This window comes from Hordeum vulgare, chromosome 6H, assembly GCF_904849725.1.
Source record: "Hordeum vulgare subsp. vulgare chromosome 6H, MorexV3_pseudomolecules_assembly, whole genome shotgun sequence".
NCBI lineage: Eukaryota > Viridiplantae > Streptophyta > Magnoliopsida > Poales > Poaceae > Hordeum > Hordeum vulgare.
In genome coordinates, this window is record NC_058523.1 from 347,420,181 (window position 1) to 347,443,533 (window position 23,353).

Genomic DNA, 23,353 nt, shown 5'->3' on the forward strand with positions numbered 1-23,353 from the left:
TCTTTGGCAAAAGAAGAGAAAAAGATTCGATTCAAATTCAAAGTTCAAATAAAGATAGTTGGCTCGGTGTGGATCAAGCTTACCCACACCAAACCAAGAATGTTACGGCCAACAGCAGTGGCCAAAGTTTCTTACAAACCAACACTCAGCATACTGAGGATAAAGTTTTCTCAAACAACGCCAGGACTAGCGCCGGGACTGGCAGGCTCTACGAATGTGTCGAGGTCGATCCCTTCGGCGATGCGAGTGGCGCTCTCAAGGAAGGTCTCCATGAAGTCTTCGAATCGAAGCTTTTTCGTGTTGGCGACCAGCAACACCTTCAGCTTCTCTTCGCGCACCTCCTTGCAGTGCACTCGGACCAAAGAAAGAGCGACGTCCGCACCACAGCGAGCCGCAGACTTCTTCCATGACTGCACTCGATTCGGAACGTCCTCCAGATGCGTCATCAAGCCTTCCATCTCGTGCCGAGACTCGTCTTCAGGCCAAAGTTCCTTGTCGATTCGTCCGATGACTTCTCTCAGTCGACCAATGAAAGGCCCAACTTTGCCCAGGCGAATGTGCGCTCGGAGCAGATCTCGATTGGCGTCCTCGCCGAGTGGAATGTTCTCAAGAATCGACCGCTCAACATCAGCTGCTTCAGCCTCAGCATCCATGCAAAAATCTGCAAAGACAAGACGAGCAAACAATAAGCGCCGAATGAAATGCAAATACCACAAGCACTCGAAAAAATGGAACTTACCACCCAGAAGCGTTATCATCTTCCCAGCCCAGTCACTGACATATTTTTCCTGTGCTATACACCGCCTGTTTAGTACTTTCATCTGCCCCATCAGCTCGGTCCTTTGCGTCTTCATTCTCTCCATTTCTCCAGTCAATGCCTTGTTTGCCTCACGGGCCTGCTCCAAGGACTTTTCCCGTTCCGCCAACACATCCTTCATACCAGCCATTGCAACCATCGCTGCATCAAGTTCACCAGCGAACTGCACCTTTTCCGTCCTTAGGGCCTTGAACGCCGCTCCCATCTCGCAAGTTTTCTGCAAGTCAGCGCCAAGGGAAGATCAGGAAAAATCAACAAAGACAACAATATACATTCTAAGTTCTTCAGACCCCTGCCGACGCAAGCAGTCGACAGCGGTCTTGGGGACTACATCTACTGGTTCACTAAGAGTGACCCCACTGGCATGAAGCTCAAACAGGTCTGCCCTATTTGAGATACATGACAACAAACAAGCCTATGAGGCTACTACTACCCGACCTGAGTTAAGTTACTCTCGAGGATTCATCCAGTAAGTATACTCCGAGTGCCCCAACTGTTAGCATTCGAGCAGATTAATTTTCGATCTGATCAAGTGAAAGACAACGTGTATAAAGACAATTGCCGGTGCCAGCACTCGACAGAAGTCTCGGGGACTACACCCACTGGGTTCACTAAGAGTGAACCTATTGCAAAAATCATACGATATCCGAGCACACCCAGTGGGTTACAAGAGAAAAGTAAATACTTACTAGCCCACTTACTCGAATATAGTCCTGCAGTTCCAAGCTTCGCTGGTACAGGGACGCGATGGAGTCGTACGCCTTCTTGGCCTCTCCCGCCATTAGCTCCGCGTGCACCATGGCCCCCTTGGCCGCTCCCACCTGATCTTCCAAGAGGCGCTGGACGTTGAACTTGACATTCGACGGGCTTGGCATCGTTGGAGGCTCCTTGGGCATCCCATGGCCCGCTCCAGTCGATTCGGCAGCAACCAGCGCCGTTTCAGTCGACGGCATCGCCTCAGTCGGTGGCACGTCCACGGTCGAGAGCAGTAACTGGTGGAACAACCTCAAGGACAGGCACCGCAGCTTGCTCGAACCTTCCCTGGTCACACTCATCCACACAAATCGCCCCTGAGAGAAACCCGACCGAACGGCGTGAGATCACAGAAAAAAAGGGGGGGCAAGACCGAAGACAGAATTCGTGATGCAATAATGTAAACTCTCGGAATCGCTACGACGCACCTGGCTGGGACGAGACGACATTATCCATGTCCATGGGATCATCCCCCTGGCGTGCCGGAGAGGTGGCAGAGGTAGCAACTCTGTCGAGTGAAATTCATTCGACCAATAAACAGGAGTTCAATCGAATATCAGAAGAAGTTAGAAGAACAATGCACTTACGTTGAAGTGACGGGAACGATGACCCTCATCCGCGGCAAAGCCTTCCAAGGTTTAGATCCGCTCGGTTTGGTCACCTCGGAGGGCTGACCCGCTGGCTCAGCAGCAGCGTCCCTGGCCCTCTTGGTGCTCCGAGCACTCGGAACCACGAGAACAGTTGACGGGGCGCTCGCAACCATAGGAGCAGTTGGCGGGACACTCGAGGACGCTGGAGGGGCCGAGGGAGCTGCAGGTTCATGTCGGCGCTTGGTTCGGTGCTCTGGCGGCGGGGGTGGCGAGTTCTGCTCTTCATCTTCCTCCTCCTCTTCGCCAGACTCCTCCTCCGTCTCCCCACTGTCGGAGTCGTACTCGACGCTCTCCACGCTACCCTCCTGGCTGCCCTCCTCCTCCTCCTCGGCCTGGTTCCCGTTCAAGATAGGGAGAACCAGTTGGTCCACTTCTGCATAAAATACAGTCGGCGACATCAGACGTCAGACAGTGATTCAAGATAGCGATAAATCTAAGACAGTTATGTGCACTCGACAAGTTGTACTCACCTCGTTCGGAGGAGGGTTGTCCGCGCGGAAAGCCTTCACTCGCCGGGACACTCTGGGGTTCTCGTAGGCGCCTGTGATCTGGAGCACCCACGACGCCACCGTCTCCCCAGTCACGCACTCGACGTTGGTCCGAGTGGAGTCTTCGGGCCCCATGTAGTGCCACATGGCGTGGTCTCGGGCCTGCAGTGGTCGGATGCGCCGGCGAGGAAAACCTCCAGCAAATCTATGACGGTGACTCCCTTTCTGACGACATCTACGAGTGCGTCGACCAGGGGCTGGATATGGATCTTCTCCGCCTTCGTGAGCGCGAGCTGCTTAGGCGGAGCTGGTCGATCTAAGCTAAAAGGAGGTAACCCTTTCGTGGCATTCAGGGAAGCGACGTCCTGGCAGTAGAACCATGTCGACTACCAGTTCTTAACCGATTCACTCAGCTGAAGAGCGGGATAACTACTTTTGATCTTCTTTTGGAAGCCTAAACCTCCGTAGAGCTGGAGAAGGTGAGTCTTATCATCCGACTGATTAAGTCGTTTGATAGTTTGGGATCTAGCAGAGAAGATATGTTTGAAAAGCCCCCAATGGGGAGGACAGCCGATGAAGCACTCGCACAAGACTACGAAAGCAGAGAGATGAGCTATGGCATTCGGGGCAAAGTGGTGGAGCTGCGCCCCGAAGTGGTTCATTATGCCTTTGAAGAAAGGATGCGGGGGTAGGGAGAAACCTCGATGCACGTGGCTGAGCAGCAGGACGCGCTCCCCCTCCCGGGGCGCCGGCTCGGTCTCACCCTCCGCTGGCAACCTCCATGACTTGTGCGCGATCATCCCGTGCTCCACCAGATCCAGCAGGTCCTCCTCCGTCAGCGTGGAGGGGAGGAAGTCCCCCTAGATCCACCCCGCCGGCAGCGTTCGCTGCCTCCGCTGAGCAGGAGCCGCCGCCTTTCCCTTCTTCTTCCTCGCCTCCAGCTTGCTCGTCTGCCCCTTGGTCATGGCGGAAGCTGCGGATCCTCGGGGGAGAAGGAGAAGGGAGGAGCTTGTGGTGCGCAAGAGGTGGCGAGAGGAGCGAAGCAGGCAAGTGCAAGATATCCGGCGAGTGTAGCGAAAAAACCCTCACCGCTGAGGTTTAAGTAAGGTTCCGACTGGGTCGCTGCCAAGTGGCCCCGAAATCTTATCCCCCGACCGGTCGCGGCGATATCAGTGGAGAAGTTGAAGGCGCAGGGATCGAGGCGTTAGGTACTACTCGAGAGCGATGTCGTCACCCCCGCTGAGCGTGCGGTAACCGAAATTTGAGGATCTCGGAAAATCCTCCGCTGTCAGTTGACTAGTCACGTCAGAAGATACCGCGGGAGCACTCGGTTCTCGACAGTTCGTTTCACAAATACTTTCACTCAGATCGTTGGTCAAAGAAGGTAAAATGGATCGAGGCTAGCAACGCCAAAGTCGGGTCCGAACCAGTCGGATCCACACTTCAAGCATCGCTTCGTCGTTCCAACCCCAATCCATTCGGGGACTAATGATGGGGATAGTCCTAGGGTAGGGTCATAGGCCTGCCCTATAGGTCCTACCCAAGGACTACCCTTCATAAGGTACGAGACCCTTAGTCAGTTCCGACTGAATTAAGGATATCCCGTCATCCAGTCGGTAGCGAATCCTCCACCATCCAGTCGGAGATTAACATTCGGAGTATATCAAGCTAACCGACTGGATTCCACTCTGCGCATCGTAACCCCCTGGAGGGAAACGGCCGTACGTTTCCACGCACCTTTATTAGCATTTAAGACATACGTTACCTGTAACGCGGGCGTTAATTCGCCACTACTCCACCCCTGCACACTGAACCGTTGTGGAGGGCAGCGCACTCTATATAAGCCGCCCTCCCCCACTAGTGCAAGGGTTAGCAATTCACTGTATTCCATATACCAGTCGACAACAAGCTCCCAAAGCACTGAGACGTAGGGCTATTACCTCCACCGTAGAGGGGCCTGAACTCATACAACCTCGTCGTAGCTAAGGCTCTGCCCATCCTTTCGTACCCTACACATCTACTGTCAGACTTATACCCACGACACTGGGTATGTGGTTTGCTTCATGCCTCAAGAAATTCATTCTTAATGCTATCTTGAGCCCTTTACCAATACAATTTTCCTCTCTCTCTCTTTTAGGCGCGTCACATTAAGACGGAGGCGCCACAGATGTACGACCTGTATGCGATGGCCCATACTGCCTCTTACAAGAAGGTCAAGGCATTCTATGAGTCTGACCTCGAGCATCCAGAAAACTTCACCAACATCTCCTCCCACGACAAGTTCGTGAAGTACAGAGATCACGGGAAGGCGAGGAAAGGGGAGGACTTTAATCCGAGCGAGGGGCCTATTGATCCAGAGCTGGTGATGATAGCTGGCAACGGGAGGCCCCATGGCTCGATCGCCATTGGAGACGGCCTTATACGTTGTCCTAGCTCTCTCCGGCAGATAAAGGCACGCCAAACGAGCTCTTGTCCGGAGATAACACGTCATCCACGGCCAGTCGAGCTCGCCATCCAGGTTAGTTTAATGGACTCAAATATATTTCCGCATTATGTTGTGCGTTGGAACCAATATGCTAACAATGAGTTGTGTTGTAGGCTGCTATTCAGAAAGAGAGAGTGGCAATGCAGGCGGCTATGGCGGAGAAGGATAAGGAAATTAGGGAGCTCGAGGAGAGGACGACTGCATTGGTGGAGGCAGAGAGGGCACGAATGATGCGTCTACCAGGGCCATATACGAGCTCTTCGTGGTAAGTTTCTTCTTCATGTTATTTGACTTGTCGAAACCAAATGTACAGTCTATGTGCGAGAAGAACGGCCAAGTCCCTCCGCTGATGCCAGTCGTTAACGTGGCGGGGACGGTGTGTTTCATTTCAGTGGAGTGATCTTAAGAGTGTCCTCATGCTAACTACACATTGCAAACGATCTTTGGTGCAGAATATGTCCCGAAACGCATCGCACGACCCTTCTACAATCGAGCCTTCTCCAGGGCAGCCTTCTCTAGGGCAGCCTTCTCCAGGTGAAACAAGCCAGAGCCACCGTGCTTGACCCTAACTTAGGTATTTTATTTCTAGTGTTTTAATAAAAGATAGCTAGATGACATAATTAGCTTAGTTAGCTCCTAAATGGTCTATTTAATAAAAAATGACCTATACTTAGCTAATTATCCTCGAAATGACATAATTAGCTCCAAAAAGGCATTCTTAGCCAATTTAGCCCGACGAAGGGGACGAGAGGAGAAGAAAGAGGAAAATGAAAGGAAGGAAGAAGAAGAAGAGGAGAAGAAGAAGAAGGAGAGGGAGGAGGATAAGAAGAAGGAGAAGAAGGAGAAGGAGCTCCTCCTTCTCCTTCTTCTTCCTCCTTCTTCCTCCTTATCCTTCTCCTTCTTCTTTTCTTCTTCTTCTCCTCTTCCTTCTCCTTCTCCTCCTCCTCCTCCTCCTCCTTCTTTTACTTCTTCTTCTCTTTCTCTTATTCTACGTAGCTTAGACTCATCCAACAAAGCCTAAATTGGCTAATTATCCATCTAATGACATAATTAGCTTAGTTAGCTCCTAAATGGTCTATTTAATAAAAAATGACCTATACTTAGCTAATTATCCTTGAAATGACATAATTAGCTCCAAAAAGGCATTCTTAGCCAATTTAGCCCGAAGAAGGGGACGAGAGGAGAAGAAAGAGGAAAAATGAAAGGAAGGAAGAAGAAGAAGAGGAGAAGAAGAAGAAGGAGAGGGAGGAGGATAAGAAGAAGGAGAAGAAGGAGAAGGAGCTCCTCCTTCTCCTTCTTCTTCCTCCTTCTTCCTCCTTCTCCTTCTCCTTCTTCTTTTCTTCTTCTTCTCCTCTTCCTTCTCCTTCTCCTCCTCCTCCTCCTCCTCCTCTTTCTTTTACTTCTTCTTCTCTTTCTCTTCTTCTACGTAGCTTAGACTCATCCAACAAAGCCTAAATTGGCTAATTATCCATCTAAATGACATAATTAGCTTAGTTAGCTCCTAAATGGTCTATTTAATAAAAAATGACCTATACTTATCTAATTATCCTCGAAATGACATAATTAGCTCCAAAAAGGCATTCTTAGCCAATTTAGCCCGAAGAAGGGGACGAGAGGAGAAGAAAGAGGAAAGATGAAAGGAAGGAAGAAGAAGAAGAGGAGAAGAAGAAGAAGGATAGGGAGGAGGATAAGAAGAAGGGAGAAGGAGCTCCTCCTTCTCCTTCTTATTCCTCCTTCTTCCTCCTTCTCCTTCTCCTTCTTCTTTTCTTCTTCTTCTCCTCTTCCTTCTCCTTCTCCTCCTCCTCCTCCTTCTTTTACTTCTTCTTCTCTTTCTCTTATTCTACGTAGCTTAGACTCATCCAACAAAGCCTAAATTGGCTAATTATCCATCTAAATGACATAATTAGCTTAGTTAGCTCCTAAATGGTCTATTTAATAAAAAATGACCTATACTTAGCTAAGTTCTCTCCTAAATGACATAATAAGGCTTACGTAGGTGCAACATGACCTATTCCCCCTAACTTAGGTATTAAATGGCCTATGATTAGCCTAGCTAGATCAAAAATGGCTTAATAAGCATAGTTTGCTCCGGAATGACCTATTTTACCCAAGTTAGCTCCGAAACGACCTATAGTTAGCTAGGGTTCCACCTAAATGACATAATTAGCTTAGTTAGCTCCTAAATGGTCTATACTTAGCTAATTTCTCTCCGAAATAACCTTTATATACACTACTTCATCTAGTATTATTCTTCTAACTTTCTTATTTGTCATTTTGCAGATTACCTTCACTTCACGGGAAGCTTGGGAAATATTGATGGAATGCTTGAAGATGATTTCTTGTACCATGGGTTGTATTGAAACTATTGTAGTATATGAATATATGAAACTTTGTATGCACGTGGATGAAACTGGTGTAATATATGAAACTTTGTATGCACGTGGATGCAACTTGAAAGCTGGATATAAGAGGTTATTTTAATATGGTTATGAGTACGGAAAGAAATTTATTTATGTCAAATATATATATATATATCCTGATTATTGTTAAAAATGCTGGATATAACAAAAAATAAATAAAAAAGGGGCTGGTTCCCCTCTTTGCCGTCTGCCCCCACATGGCAAAGGGGGGAGGCAGACGGCAAAGGGGGGAATCTGCCCCCTCTCTCTCCCCTCTTTGCCGTCTACCCCCACATGGCAAAGGGGGGGAGGCAGACGGCAAAGGGGGGAATCTTCCCCTCTCTCTCCCCTCTTTGCCGTCTGCCCCCACATGGCAAAGGGGGGGAGGAAGACGGCAAAGGGGGGAATCTGCCCCCTCTCTCTCCCCTCTTGGCCGTCTGCCCCCACATGGCAAAGGAGGGGAGGCAGACGACAAAGGGAGGAGGCATGCCGTTAACACTTAACGGGGACGTTGCACCCTTTGCCGTCCCAGTTAATTTGCTGTCTGCCCCCTCATGGCAAAGATTCTTTGTCGTCCGCTTTGGGAAAGCAGACGGCAAAGAACCTCTTCACCGGATTTTTTTACCGTCTACTTTGCCGTCTGCTGACCGACGGCAAAGCCTTTGCCGTCCTTGGTTGCACCCTTTGACATCCGCTTTGGCAGACGGAAAATTTCTCAATTTCAGTAGTGAAGTGGTCTAATGTAACCCCTATGTATCACAGTTGGAGCTTTAGAACAATCCTTTTTCCTAGCAGGGTAAGTTGGTTTCTCAGTGTAGGCACAAGGAACAATAGGATCATTATAGGAAATGACTTTCTCTTCAACTAGATTGGGTTTGACTATGTTGACTTCTATGGGAGGATGATACTTAAACCACTTCTCTTTGGGAAGATCAACATGAGCAGCAAAAGATTCACATAGAGAAGCTACTATCTCAGAGTCAAGTCAATACTTAGGGCTAAAATCTCTAGAAGTGTTTGTTTCAACAAAAGATTTAACGCAATCAAACTGGAAATTCATACCTGTCTCCTTACCTTCTTCAAGCTCCTAATCTTCAGAGTTACGTTTGATTCTTTCCAATAAATTCCACTTGTGGTCGATATCCTTCTTCATAAGAGAACTGGTACAAGAAGTGTCAAGCATGGTACGATCTTCATGAGAAAGCCGAGCATAAAAGTTTTGAGTGATAATTTCTCTCGAGAGCTCATGATTGGGGCATGAATATAGCATTGATTTAAGCCTCCCCCAAGCTTGAGCGATGCTTTCTCTGTCACGAGGCCAAAAATTATAAATATAGTTCCGATCACGATGTACTAAATGCATAGGATAAAACTTTTGATGAAATTCCAATTTCAACTGATTGTAGTCCCATGATCCAGTATCATCACATAGCTTATACCATGTCAACGCCTTATCCTTCAAAGATAAAGGAAAGACTTTCTTATTTACCTCATCCTCGGGCAAACCTGCAAGCTTAAATAAACCACAAACTTCATCTACATAGATTAGATGCAAGTCTGGATGTGAAGATCCATCTCCTTTAAAAGGATTAGCCAGCAGTTTCTCAAGCATACCCGAAGGAATTTCATAAAAGATATTTTCAGTAGGTACCCCAGGTTGAGGAGCAAGTCCTCGTGCTTCCGTTCATGGTGAAGATACCCCGAAAAAATTCCTCAAAGGAACAGTTTCCATAGTGACAAGTGGCAATAAATTTCAGCACAGTATATAAATGTTTTCCTTACCAAATTCCACTTACCAAAGGCACTTCACTACCCGGCAACGGCGCCAGAAAAGAGTCTTGATGACCCACAAGTATAGGGGATCAATCGTAGTCCTTTCTATAAGTAAGAGTGTCAAACCCAACGAGGAGCAGAAGGCTCTGATAAACAATTTTCAGCAAGGTAATAACTGCAAGCACTGAAAGTAGCGGTAACAAGTGATGGTGTAGTGAGGTGAAACGTAGCAAGTGAAAAGTAACAATTAACAAGTAGTAGCAACGGTGCAGCAAAGTGGCCCAATCCATTTTGTAGCAAGGGACAAGCCTGAACAAAGTCTTGTAAGAGGAAAAACGCTCCCGAGAACACACGGGAATTTCTATCATGCTAGTTTCATAATGTTCATATGATTCGGGCTTGTTACTTTGATAGTTTGATATGTGGGTGGACCGGCACTTGGGTACTGCCCATACTTGGACAAGCATCCCACTTATGATTAACCCCTCTCGCAAGCATCTGCAACTACGAAAGAAGAATTAAGACAACGTCTAACCATAGCATTAAACTAGTGGATCCAAATCAGCCCCTTACGAAGCAACGCATAGACTGGGGTTTAAGCTTCTATCAATCTAGCAACCCATCATCTACTTACTACTCCCCAATGCCTTCCCCTAGGCCCAAATATGGTGAAGTGTTATGTAGTCGACGTTCACATAACACCACTAGAGGAAAAGACAACATACAACATATCAAAATACCGAACGAATACCAAATTCACATGACTACTATTAACATGACTTATCCCATGTCCTCCGGAACAAAAGTAACTACTCACAAAGCATAATCATAATCATGATCAGAGGTGTAATGAGTAGCATCAAGGATCTGAACATAAACTCTTCCACCAAGTAATCCAACTAGTATCAACTACAAAGAGTAATCAACACTACTAGCAACCTTACAAGTACCAATCGGAGTCGCGAGACGGAGATTGGTTAGAAGAGATGAACTAGGGTTTGGAGAGGTGATGGTGCTGATCAAGATGTTGATGGAGATGACTCCCCTCCGACGAGAGGAGTGTTGGTGATGACGATGGCGACGATTTCCCCCTCCGGGAGGGAAGTTTCCCCGGCAGGATCTTCCTGCCTGAGCTCTTGATTGGTTCTGCTCAAGTTCCGCCTCGTGGCAGCGGAGAATCCACGAGAAAGCTCCGCCCTTATTTTTTTCTGGACGAAACCCTTCATATAGCAAAAGAGGGGGGGCAGTGGGCCACTAGGGTGCCCTCAAGCCCTGTTGTCGCGGCCAGGGGGGTAGGCCGCGACCACCAGGCTTGTGGGCCCCTGGCAGCTCCCCTGTGTCACTTCTTTTGCCCAATATTTTTTATATATTCCCAAAAAATTCCACGTTGATTTTCAGGGCATTTGGAGTTGCGCAGAATAGAGGACGCAGACTTGCTCCTTTTCTAGTCCAGAATTCCAGCTGTCGGTATTGTCCCTCTTCAAATAAACCTTGCAAAATAAGAGAGAAAAGGCATAAGTATGGTACCACAAGGTATAATAACAGTCCATAAAGCGATAAATATCAACATGAAAGCATGATGCAAAATGGACGTATCAACCAGCAGGTGAGCCTCTTGGAGGCGAAGGTGGGGTCGAGGACGAGCACGTATGAGCCCGGATTGGGCATCACCGTAGGATGGTCGACCCGGCTCCATGTGATGGGCCTATCGGACCAATGCATGTATTGGGGAACCGGGGGAACCGTGGCATTCACCTCGCGTCGTCGCTGGCGTAGGCTATGCTTGGTGTCGCCTTCACTGGTGAAGACGACGAATGCTCCATCTTGATGGGGGTAGTCGTCATGGACGCGGTCGTCGTCACGAGGCGGCAGCGGTGGAGCCGGAGCAGGAGCCGAAGCCGGGGCTTGAGGCGCAACCTGTGCACTTGAGGCAACCGGCAGTCCCTCCCCTTGCAACAGCCGTCGTGCGAAGCTGCACTGTCGAAGGGTGTGGGTAGAAGGCTGTGCCCCAGAGTGTATCTTGTGGGGGGCGTAAAGCAGCTGCTCGAAAGTCTGCTTGGACAACCAGTTCGGATTGCCCCTGTTGGGCCGCTTCCGTTGAGAGATGGCTTGAGAAGCCGGTGCCTCAACCTCCACGCTGGCTACCAACTTTTTGATGGAGCACGAATCTAGCTGATCCGCCTTGCGCTTGTTGTTGTTGTGGACGCCACGACTGTCTCTAGCCGGCTTGGGAGTAGCCGGCATGGGGACAGCCTTGTCCGAGGTGGTCACCTTGACTCGCATCGCGGAGTCGACCGTGGCGTACTTGTCCTCCTTGGCCATGAGCACCGCCGGAGAGGTGGGCTCGAAGCACATGAGCTTGTGCTTGAGGAGAGTGCCATCTCGGCAACCGTCGATGAAGTACTGGATGGCGTGTACCTCATGCACTCCCTCGCAGGAGTTGCGAAGCTCCGTCGAGCGAGTGATGTAGTCGCGAAGGGGTTCGTCGGGCCTCTGGACGGACATGGCCAGCTCGCGAGGCCGGCCAGGGCTCTTGTAGGTGCCAGTGAAGTTGTGGATGAACGCCTCCTCAAAGTCCACCCATGAGTTGACGCTGCTGGCTGGAATGCTGTTGAGTCAAGTCCGAGCCGAGCCGGCCAACATGACACTACTAGGAAAAGGGATACAGATGATATAGACACTAATGGTGCACCAGACAAGTAGTGCGCCACTACTATATAGTAGTGGCGCACCATGTGCAGGTGTGCCATTAGTGTGATGGACACTAATGGCGCACCACACACTCGGTGGGCCACTACTATATTTTTTTTGCAAAACAACTAATGGCGCACCACCAACTGATACGCTATTAGTAACCAGTGTTACTAATGGCGCATCTCTAGATGGTGCGCCACTACTATAAAAAAAATTGCAAAACTACTAATGGCGCACCACCAGCTGGTGCGCCATTAGTAACCAGGGTTACTAATGGCGCACTTGTAGGTGATGCGCCATTTCACAACCCCTCGGACAGCCAAGAACGGATCGACCCTACAGCCGCCACCTCGCAGTCTCACCGTCGACGCCTCGCCCCCGCCTCTCACACCCGTTGCCGGTCCCGCTCTTCCCCACCGTGGGGACGCCGCGCTCGCTCCTGCTGTCTACCCCCCGCGCCGTCCCAGCCACAAAGACCACCGACCACCACCTCCCACCCCTCCCTCCGGTCGCCTCCGGCCTCGCCTCTCCTCACCCCGCCCCCTCCCTCCGCTCCGCCGCGACAGCCCCTCCCTGGCGCCCATGGGGGCCGCGGACGTGTACTCGCCGACCGTGGCGGCGGCGGCGTAGCACCAGCAGCGCGGGAACGCGGCGACGCAGGCATGGCAGGCGGTCGTGGGCTGGATCGGCTTCCTCCTCCAGGTCCTGCTCCAGATCCTCCGCGGAATGCCCTCCTGCGCCTAGCTCCTCTCCTTTGTCGGCTTCCGCTACCCGCTCCTCTCCGCCACGGCCGGCCCCGACCAGCCGTTGCCGGAGGTGGCCTTCATGTTGCCCCGCTCCCAGATCCCGGCCGACGCTGCCCCCGTCCCGGCACCCCCACCTGAGCCCCTCGAACGCCTCACGATATGGAAGATTCACTTTTTTTATTGAATTCCTTAGAGCTATTTGCCGTTCTAGTCAGGGAGAGATAGATACATTGGAAGGGGATGGATTCCATTTCGATACGAAGTGGATGTAGGAGGAGTATCTCTATCCGATTCCAGTACATTTCTGTCTCCGGGCTATGAATTTGGGATTAGGCGGAGAGGTTGCTTTGAGCTAATTGGACCCTCTGCATGGTTAATTCAGTTAGCTTTGATTGATCGTATGTTTTAGTTGCTGCTGGATTAGTATGTTTGCTATAGAGCAGGCCATTTTTTGGTGTTGGGTGCTAAAAAATCGTCTTCTCCGATTACTAGCACCTAGGGTCAGCTGTGTTGCAAATCCAAAACAAAATCTTCGTATCCAACAACTTTGCAATTCCTAAACAAGGGTTTTTTGGTTTGGTAGCCAAGCACTGCATTAATCCCAACTCTAGGCAAGGGCTGGTCAATACATCATGCATGGCATGTGCTACTGCTATTGCTTGCTGATGTCGAAACATAAAACAGCAATAACTGATATTTGTTATGTTTGCTTGTGAGTTGGGGAGCTGACTTGGGATGAGATTCCTTGCACTTGTTATGTTATACGGAGTATATACGCTGTGATTACTGACCATGGCTTTCTCCCTAGGATGTAGCAAGCGAGTTATAGAAGAACAGGTAGTAGCAAGCTAAAAATACTACTGAATAGGTAGTAGGAACCTAAATAAAAACTACAGAACAAGCCAAAGCAACCACTACAGTACATACCAAGCAGTAGCAACCACTACAGTACATACCAAGCAGTAGCAACCACTACAGTACAGACCATAGCAAGCAAAAAACTGTAGAAAATATATTACTGAAAATGGCTTTCTCCGTGGGAAAGAAAGTAAAAAAGAGAAATCATCCAAAAGATCAAGACACTTTGGTGAGGGTGTAGGATTGACTTCATTATAATTAGTTCAGCCACATGCGTAAGCACTCTAGCCTGGGTCTGTATGTGCCAATCATGAGCAACCTGATATAGCTATAATTTTACTGTGTGGTTGGCAATTGCATTTTCAGTATCAATCGAGTATATTTAAGAGCTTACAATAATGAATGATTAGTTTCTGAATACTAACATGCTAGGTTTATACTAGCAGGCCTATAGCTTTGTCTGTTCTTTGGGCGAGACCCCTGATTTTGCTTATCGTTGTCAAGATATTTACCAAGTGAAGTGTCGTGTGTCGTGGCTTCCCAAGGTTTTCCTCGCCTTTGTTTTTGCTCGAAAAAATTGAGGTGAAACTAAAGTGCTTGTTCCTCTCCTTCCCATGCATTATCCGTTGGTCCTGTGGCCGCGTACATAGAAATAATACATGAATTCAACACAGTCAAGTGTACTTCTCACTTTGGATAGAAAATTCATGAATCTTGGTTATTCTTTACGTAGAAATAATCCATTTGCTTCCAATGATATTCTACATTAACTTATATAGAAATAATCCATTTGCTTCCAATGATACTCCACATTAACTTATATGCAGAGAGAAATAGAAAAAAGGTGTAAGAAGTTGTTGTTAAATGACCAATCCCATATACTGCATGCTTATTTAAGATAAAGAAAACAATAACGGTGATGGGTTTGAGCTTAATTTTTGTTGTATGTACCATGGAGAATTTTAAATTACTCTCCTTTTCAGTTGGATGTGCTTTTTTCCCCTTGATTTAAGAAATTTGAATAGTGTCTACCTCAACCTCTATATCACTACCACCCCTTCTCTTACTCTAAAAAAATACAGATGTATAACCACGGGAGCGACGTGCCGCCGCGGCTTGTGCCTACTAGTAAACTGTAGATGTCCTAGCACATCTAAAGAAACATTTTTATGATGAAGGACTGTACAACTAAGAACACCACATGATGACAAATATATGCATGTTGTGTTATTAATTAGCCCGACACGTGGGACGACGATGATGATGGCATATGGAAACCTAGAAGGATACCGAATCCAGCATACAAAGGACAATGGAAGCGCAAGGTTTGTCCGCTCTTCCTTGTAGGTCCTTTTTTCCTGCTGTTATTAAGTTCGTGTCTTCCCTTTTTTGTAGGGATGGAATAAAAAGTAAGTGCGTACCACAGTGGCTGGTAGATAAGTCTTCCATATTCACTTGGAATCAGCAATTTATCATTATGTTGTTCCTGTTCTTTCTATTGATGCATACAATGTACATTTGTATGACTCACTTTTGAGTGGGTGGTGCATGGGAATTGGCAATATGAATAAAGCAGAAGGATGGAGGCATTTGTTCAGTAATTGTGCCAATTGAAATTCTTCTTTCGTGCACTTGCCAAATTCGAAGTGTATGCTTTGCCGTTTGTTTATATGGGCATCTGAATGAACTAATACAGCGGTTTGACTGGCTTCGTAAATCGACCATTTGCGGAAGGGGGTTCGAATGTTAGTTGCTACCTGCTGTTATAATATGAACAACTGAAAAGAATTGACTTGCAGGGCCATCTTCACATTTATGGTTGCACGCAGTTATATTCCATTAATATTTTCATGAATCCCTATTGAGTGCTTGTTTCTGTCATTTTAATTATGTGACCATCACTGCAGTTAATTAACTGTTCATCCCTGTTGTTCTAATCCTCCATGCACACTTGTATACATTCTTCAACTTATTAAGTTTTCAATGGTTATAGTTGGGATGAATGGGTCGCAAGTGATCGTTTATTGAACTTGACTGAGGAGAATGTTCGTAAACAACTAGAGCTGAAAAACCAGTTAGGGGACAAAACTTTCAGGACTGGTGGACGGTCAGCATAGCATAACCCAAAAGCCTCTAATTGTTAGTGATATTTTGCAGTAATGCCATCATCTTGCAATTCATTCCGATTGATGGAATGGTTATGTTTGAACATCTTGATCATTTGATGTAGCTCAAATTCCATCCTGGATATCTTCATCTGAAGTAAATTGTTATGTTGCAACCCATTGTTCGAGTGATTTTGTGATAGGTGCTGAAACAGCTTTAGTGATAGATAAGTATGCCCTAGTTATACCTGCTTGCACCAATGTAGTAATGAATATAGATCACAATATAATGCAGTAATGCTCAAACAGCTTTGGTGATAGATAAGTATGCCCTAGTTATACCTTCTTCCGATTTCTTTTTGCTCTGCCATGGACCGATACATACTACCTAAGCGCTGCCGCCATAGGCACTAATTTTATATCTAGAGTCACAACACATATGGACACAAGTTTGTCAACATCTCGCTATCAAACCGACCAGCGATTATTGTTTTCTTGGACTGTTGATGCTTCATTTAGTAACAAGGATTTGGAGATGGGACTACATCTGCACTTTAGGATGCACACCTCAAGGCCATATGAGCATGATATTTTTTTACTAGCTGCACACCTACAAGTCTTCCCTCAGTAATATACTACCCGTTTGATGGGAAAAACAAAGGCAACCCCAGTAAATGGAAAAACTAGGCACTCTTTATTTGTTTTCTTCAGTCGTAGTACACCGCTTTCATTTCTGCTAAAATGTGGTATCCCTTTCCCTTCATTTCTCAAGCGCTGGTATGTGCACCTAAGCTGTAAATGCCTTGTCGGGAAGTGCATATGAGTTTGTTCCTCTTATTTGTTCCACAGGTTGACAAATGGAAAGTATCTTGTGAAGATAAAATTAAATTCTCTCATCGAACTATACACTTTCTGCTCCCATGGTTGAAAAAACTTCCACCACGAGTAGATGCAAGAGAAAATTGTTGAGGCAACAATTAAAGGTATTACTGTTGGCTTGTTAAAACGTTAGTTTGTCAGTTTCGTGCTTAAGAACACGATTTTACCCTGTCCCTTCGTCATTTCAGGCATTGATTTTGTCCAATACAACCCAATGATCATTTATTTTTCTATTGATCTGAAGTTGATACTGTAAAAATTATCAAAATATTTCGGTGTTCAATAGTTATCCGAATTTCAGAATTTTGACTGTATGCATTTCAGGATGGACTTGTCATTTATTTAGGAATAATAAGTAAGTCAATGCTTCGTTGGCTCTGCTATTTCTAATGTTGCTTCCATAACACGCATTGATGCATGCGAAGTGAAGGTTCCACAAGCTAATTGTGCAAAAAAGAAAGGATATTCTGGTTAGTCTTGCTTCATTTTTGAAGTGTGCAAATTAGTTGTTTTTGGTTATCTAATTCGTTATTTTATCTGGGACAGTAACAACTGCAGAACATCTATAGTTGACTTCCACAGAAGCTGTGATAAATGTTCCTATGATCTCTGCCTCATTTGCTGCCGGGAGCTTCGTCTTGGGCACTGTCCTGGTGGTGCTGCTGCAAGTAACACGGTCCTTACACAACCCGAGGTAGAAGGCAAGGAAGATTTGCAACAGACACGTAGTGATGATAACGCCGTGAGTCAAAAGATTCATGATGGACAGAATGGCATGTTGAGGAACAGTGCAGTTCCTGTTAGGATAGTGCTACTATTGCAAGTAGCATGGTCCTTACACAACCTGAGGTAGAAGGCAAGGAAGATTTGCAACAGACAAGTAGTGATGATAACTCTGTGAGTCAAAAGCTTTCTGATGGACAGAGTACAAAGGGTACACCACAAGGGCCGAGGCGGAAGTTAGATACACGCGCTATCTAGCGGGAGAGAGGAGGGAGCGTTGGAGGAACCAGTCGAAGACTAGTTTCATCACGGTTATGCTCATCGTGATGATCGCAGCTCTCTTCTATGTGATGGTAGTTTAGATGATCGATATCGACTTGTAATGTGAAGACAAACTCGCTACTCGCGGTCTCGAGACTTGTAATGTTCTAACTTTGTTCGATATTTTAAATTCGGAGACTAATATGATGAATAGTATTCGGAGACTAATCTTCTATTGTATTCAAAAAATATGTTGTTTATATGTTGTGCTCTCTATATTATGTGCAATAATATGTTTTATAATCTGTGCAAATATCAGGAAAAAAAACCTAACATTCATACTAGTGGCGCACCACTCAGCACTTTAGTGGCGCACTGCAAAAGCACACTAGTGGCGCATTGTCCACTAGTGCACCATTCGTAAGCCAGAGCAGATGGGTAAATATGGCCCTGGGAGGCATACTAATGGCGTACCATGAGCTATACTAATGGCGCATTGCTTGGTGCGCCATTAGTATACCAGATACTAATGGCGCACCATGAGCTATACTAATGGCGCACTGCGTGGTGCGCCATTAGTATACCAGATACTAATGGCGCACCTGTGGTGCGCCATTAGTCAAAAATTCTAATGGCGTGATGCTAGGGGCGCACCTGTAGTGCGCCATTAGTAGCCAAAACAGGTGCGCCACTAGCGGGCCTTTTCCTAGTAGTGTGAGTGGCACGTAGCCGACTGCTACTTGTTTGTTGCCCCTGGCAACACCAACGGCGGTGGTGTAGTCGATCAGCCAGTCCTCTGGCTTGACGGTGTCGTTGTACTTGGGAGTGTCCCGGGGCAAGGTGAAGCCTCGCAGAAATGCCTCCCCTCGGATCCGAGGGCCGAAGCAGGCCGAACCGATGGGGTCGTCCTCCTCCAGAAGGGTTGATGGGCCAGGGCGTTGAGACGCCGGCTGGCATCCTGGTCGCCCTGGGAACGCGAGTGCTGATCCGAGCCACGATCAGAAGGGAACCTTGCGAACCGGTGGCATTAGTCCTCCCCGGACGAGGAACCTCATACACCGAGTCGCTTTCGTCGCCTCCGCGACGCCTGCTCGAAGTATGCTCGCTCTGGCACTAGGAGCACCTGTCTTGGCTTCCCTCGCCCTTTCGGACGGAAGTGCGATGCGAGGAAGATCCCTCCCCGTGCCGATGACCGCTAGGGTTGCGGTGTGCCCCGGGGTTGGGCACCGGAGACTATGACTGGGCCTAACCAGGGTCAAGCCGGGTCTGCTCCTCGTTGGCAGCGTCAAGGAGATCCTTGACCGCTTCTCCTGGAAGGCGCGCTCCTCGCCCTCCAAGCTTGGCATTTCTGCCATGGCCGCCTGCGCCGCCCATAAGTTGGCTGCAGGAGTCTCGTAGACGGGCTGCTTGCCGCCTAGAATATCAGCAATGAACCGGCAGCGGCCGCGGACCGACCCAAGCCGGCTAGGGGCCTCGGAAACCGGAGTGAGGTCGTATGCGGAGTTATACTCGCGTTGTGTGGCCTCCATCCGGTGCTTTGCCGAGGCAACGGCGATGCCCTCCTCCAAGATGTGCCTGCGAGCCTCCTCCAGCGAGGCTCGCGCATCGTTAGGGTTTGTGGAGGCGACGATGGGTGTCTTCAGGCCGGTAAGCCCAGCCTGAAGAGTGTCAGTGGTGACAGTAGCGGGCTCACCAGCATTTGCTAAGGCCTTGCCATGAGACGTACTGGTGCGAGCGCCAATGACCATCACCTCCACGGTGTTGGAGACGGTGGCGACATGGTATGGGGTGAAGAGCCCCATAGACGGCGGAGGGCCGTCGAAGACGAGTACGTTGGAGGGGTACACGTCGTGCGTAGGCGTCTCAGCGATAGAGAGCCTACAGAAGCTGGCGCACAGTGATACGTCCATTTTGCATCATGTTTTCATGTTGATATTTATCACTTCTTTGGCTGTTATTTCACTTCACGGTACTATTCTTATGCCTTTTCTCTCTTATTTTGCAAGGTTTACATGAAGAGGGAGAATACCGGCAACTGGAATTCTGGCCTGAAAGTGGATCAAAGTTGAGATACATATTCTGCGCAACTCCAAACGCCGTGAAAATCAACGGGGATTTTTTTCCCAATTTATAAAAAATACTGGGCCGAAGAAGTGCCAGAGGGGCTCCAGGGGGTGCCCACAAGCCTGCACGGTGCGGCCACCCCCTAGGCCGCGCCATGGGGGCTTGTGGGCAGCCCACTGGCCCACTGGACCCCCTCTTTTGCTATATGGAGGGTTTCGTCGAGGAAAAATCACAGAGGAGGTTTTTCGTGGTTTCGCTGCCGCCACGAGGTGGAACTTCAGTAGAACCAATCTAGAGCTCCGGCAAGACGATCCTGTCGGGGAAACTTCCCTCTCGGAGGGGGAAATCGTCACCATCGTCATCACCAACACTTCTCTCATCAGAGGGGACTCGTCACCATCAACATCTTCATCAGCACCATCTCATCTCCAAACCCTAGTTCATCACTTGTAACCAATCTCCGTCTCGTGACTCCGATTGGTACTTGTAAGGTTGCTAGTAGTGTTGATTACTCTTTGTAGTTGATGCTAGTTGGATTATTTGGTGGAAGAGTTTATGTTCAGGTCCTTGATGCTACTCATTACCTCTCTGATCATGAATATGATTATGCTTTGTGAGTAGTTTCTTTTGTTCCTGAGGACATGGGATAAGTCATGCTAATAATAGTCATGTGAATTTGGTATTCGTTCGGTATTTTGATGTGTTGTTTGTTGTTTTTCCTCTTGTGGTGTTATGTGAATGTCGACTACATAACACTTCACCATTATTTCGGCCTAGAGGAAGGCATTGGGAAGTAGTAAGTAGATGATGGGTTGGTAGAGTGACAGAAGCTTAAACCCTAGTTTATGCGTTGCTTCGTAAGGGGCTGATTTGGATCCACTAGTTTAATGTTATGGTTAGACTTTGTCTTAATTCTTCTTTCGTAGTTGAGGATGCTTGCGAGAGGGGTTAATCATAAGTGGGATGCTTGTCCAAGTAAGGGCAGTACCCAAGCGCCGGTCCACCCACATATCAAACTATCAAAGTAAAGAACGTGAATCATATGAACTTGATGAAACTAGCATGACAGAAATTCCCGTGTGTCCTCGGGAGCGTTTTTTCCTCCTATAAGACTTTGTTCAGGCTTGGCCCTTGCTACAAAAGGGATTGGGCCACTTTTCTGCACCGTTTCTACTTGTGTTACTTGCTGCTCGCTATGAATCATCTCACCACACAATCACTTGTTACTGACAATTTCAGTGCTTGCGGATATTTCCTTGTTGAAAACCACTTGTCAGATCCTTCTGCTCCTCGTTGGGTTCGACACTCTTACTTATCGAAAGGACTACGAGTGATCCCCTATACTTGTGGGTCATCAAGACTCTTTTCTGGCGCCGTTGCCGAGGAGTGAAGCGCCTTTGGTAAGTGGAACTTGGTAAGGAAACATTCATATAGTGTGCTGAAATTTATTGTCACTTGTCACTATGGATACTAATCCTTTGAGGGGCTTGTTCGGGGTTTCTTCACCTCGAACGGAAGCACAAAGAGTTTCTCCTCAACCTGCTGCACCTACTGAAAATATTTGCTTTCAATTTCCTTCGGGTATGCTTGAGAAACTGCTGGCTAATCCTTTTAGAGGAGATGGAACATCACATCCATACTTGTAGCTGATTTATGTAGATGAAGTTTGTGGTTTATTTAAGCTTGCAGGTGTGCCCGAGGATGAGGTCAAGAAGAAGGTCTTTCCTTTATCTTTTAAGGGTAAGGTGTTGACATGGCATAGGCTATGTGATGATACTGGATCATGGGACTACAATCGGTTGAAATTGGAATTTTATCAAAAGTTTTATCCTATGCATTTAGTACATCGTGATTGGAACTATATTTATAATTTTTGGCCTCGTGACAGAGAAAGCATCGCTCAAGCTTGGGGGAGGCTTAAATCAATGCTATATTCATGCCCCAACCATGAGCTCTCGAGAGAAATGATCATTCAGAAATTATATGCTCGGCTTTCTCATGATGATCGCACCATGCTTGACACTTCTTGTACCGGTTCTTTTATGAAGAGAGATATTGACTTCAAATGGAATTTATTGGAGAGAATTAAATGCAACTCTGAAGATTGGGAGCTTGAAGAAGGTAAGGAGTCAGGTATGAATTTCACATTTGATTGCGTTAAATCCTTTGTTGAGACAAATACATTTAGTGATTTTAGCGCTAAATATGGACTTGACTTTGAGATAGTAGCTTCATTGTGTGAATATTTTGCTGCTCATATTGATCTCCCCAAAGAGAAGTGGTTTAAATATCATCCTCCTTTAGAAGTCAATGTAGTTAAACCCACTCCAGTTGAAGAGAAAGTCATTGCCTATAGTGATCCCGTTCTTCCCGGTGCTTACATTGAGAATCCACCTTTCCCTGTTAGGATAAAGGATCATTCTAAAGCTTCAACTGTGATACGTAGAGGCTATATTAGAACATCTACACCCCCTGAGAAAATTAGAGTTGAACCTAGCATTGCTATTATCAAAGATCTTTTGTCTGAAGAAGTTGAGGGACATAATATTCACTTCTGTGAAGATGCTGCTAGAATTGCTAAACCTCACACTAGACACAAACATAGGCCTGTTGTTGGCATGCATGTGGTTTCTGTTAAGATAGGAGATCATTGTTATCATGGTTTATGTGACGTGGGTGCTAGTGTTAGTGCAATCCCTCAATCCTTATACGATGAAATCAGAGATGAGATTGCACCTGTTGAGTTAGAACCTATTGATGTCACTATTCAGCTTCCCAATAGAGATAGTATCTACCCTGTGGGAATTGTTAGGGATGTTGAAATCTTGTGTGGTAAAACGAAGTATCCTGCTGATTCCTCGTTCTTGCTACCGCACAAGATAGCTTTTGTCCCATCATATTTGGCAGACCTTTCTCAATACTGTCAATGCTCATATTGATTGTGAGAAGCAAACTGTCACTGTTGGCTTTGAAGGTGTGTCAGATGAGTTCAATTTCTCTAAGTTTGGTAGACAACCTCATGAAAAGGAGTTTCCTAGTAGGGGTGAAACTATTGCCTTAGCCTCTATTGTCGTGCCCCCTACTGATCCCTTAGAGCAATACCTGCTTGAGCATGAAAACGATATGCATATGGATGAAAGGGATGAGATAGATAGAGTTGTCTTAGAACAATATCCTATCCTTAAGAATAACTTGCCTGTTGAACTTCTTGGGGATCCACCCCCACCAAGGGGTGATCCTGTGTTCGAGCTTAAACAGTTGCCCGATACTCTTAAGTATGCCTATCTTGATGAAAAGGAGATATATCCTGTTATTATTAGTGCTAGCCTCTCAGAGCATGAAGAAAAGAAGTTACTAAAAACTCTAAGGAAGCACCGTGCTGCTATTGGATATACTCTTGATGATCTTAAGGGCATTAGTCCCACTCTATGCCAGCACAAGATTAAAACTGATCCTGACTTCAAACCAGTTGCTGATCATCAAAGGAGGTCGAATCCTAAGATGAAAGAAGTAGTGAGAAAAGAAATACTAAAGCTCCTAGAAGCAGGTATCATTTATCATGTTGCTCACAGCGATTGGGTGAGTCCGGTGCATTGCGTCCCTAAGAAGGGAGGCATTACTGTTGTCCCCAATGATAAGGATGAATTGATCCCAAAGA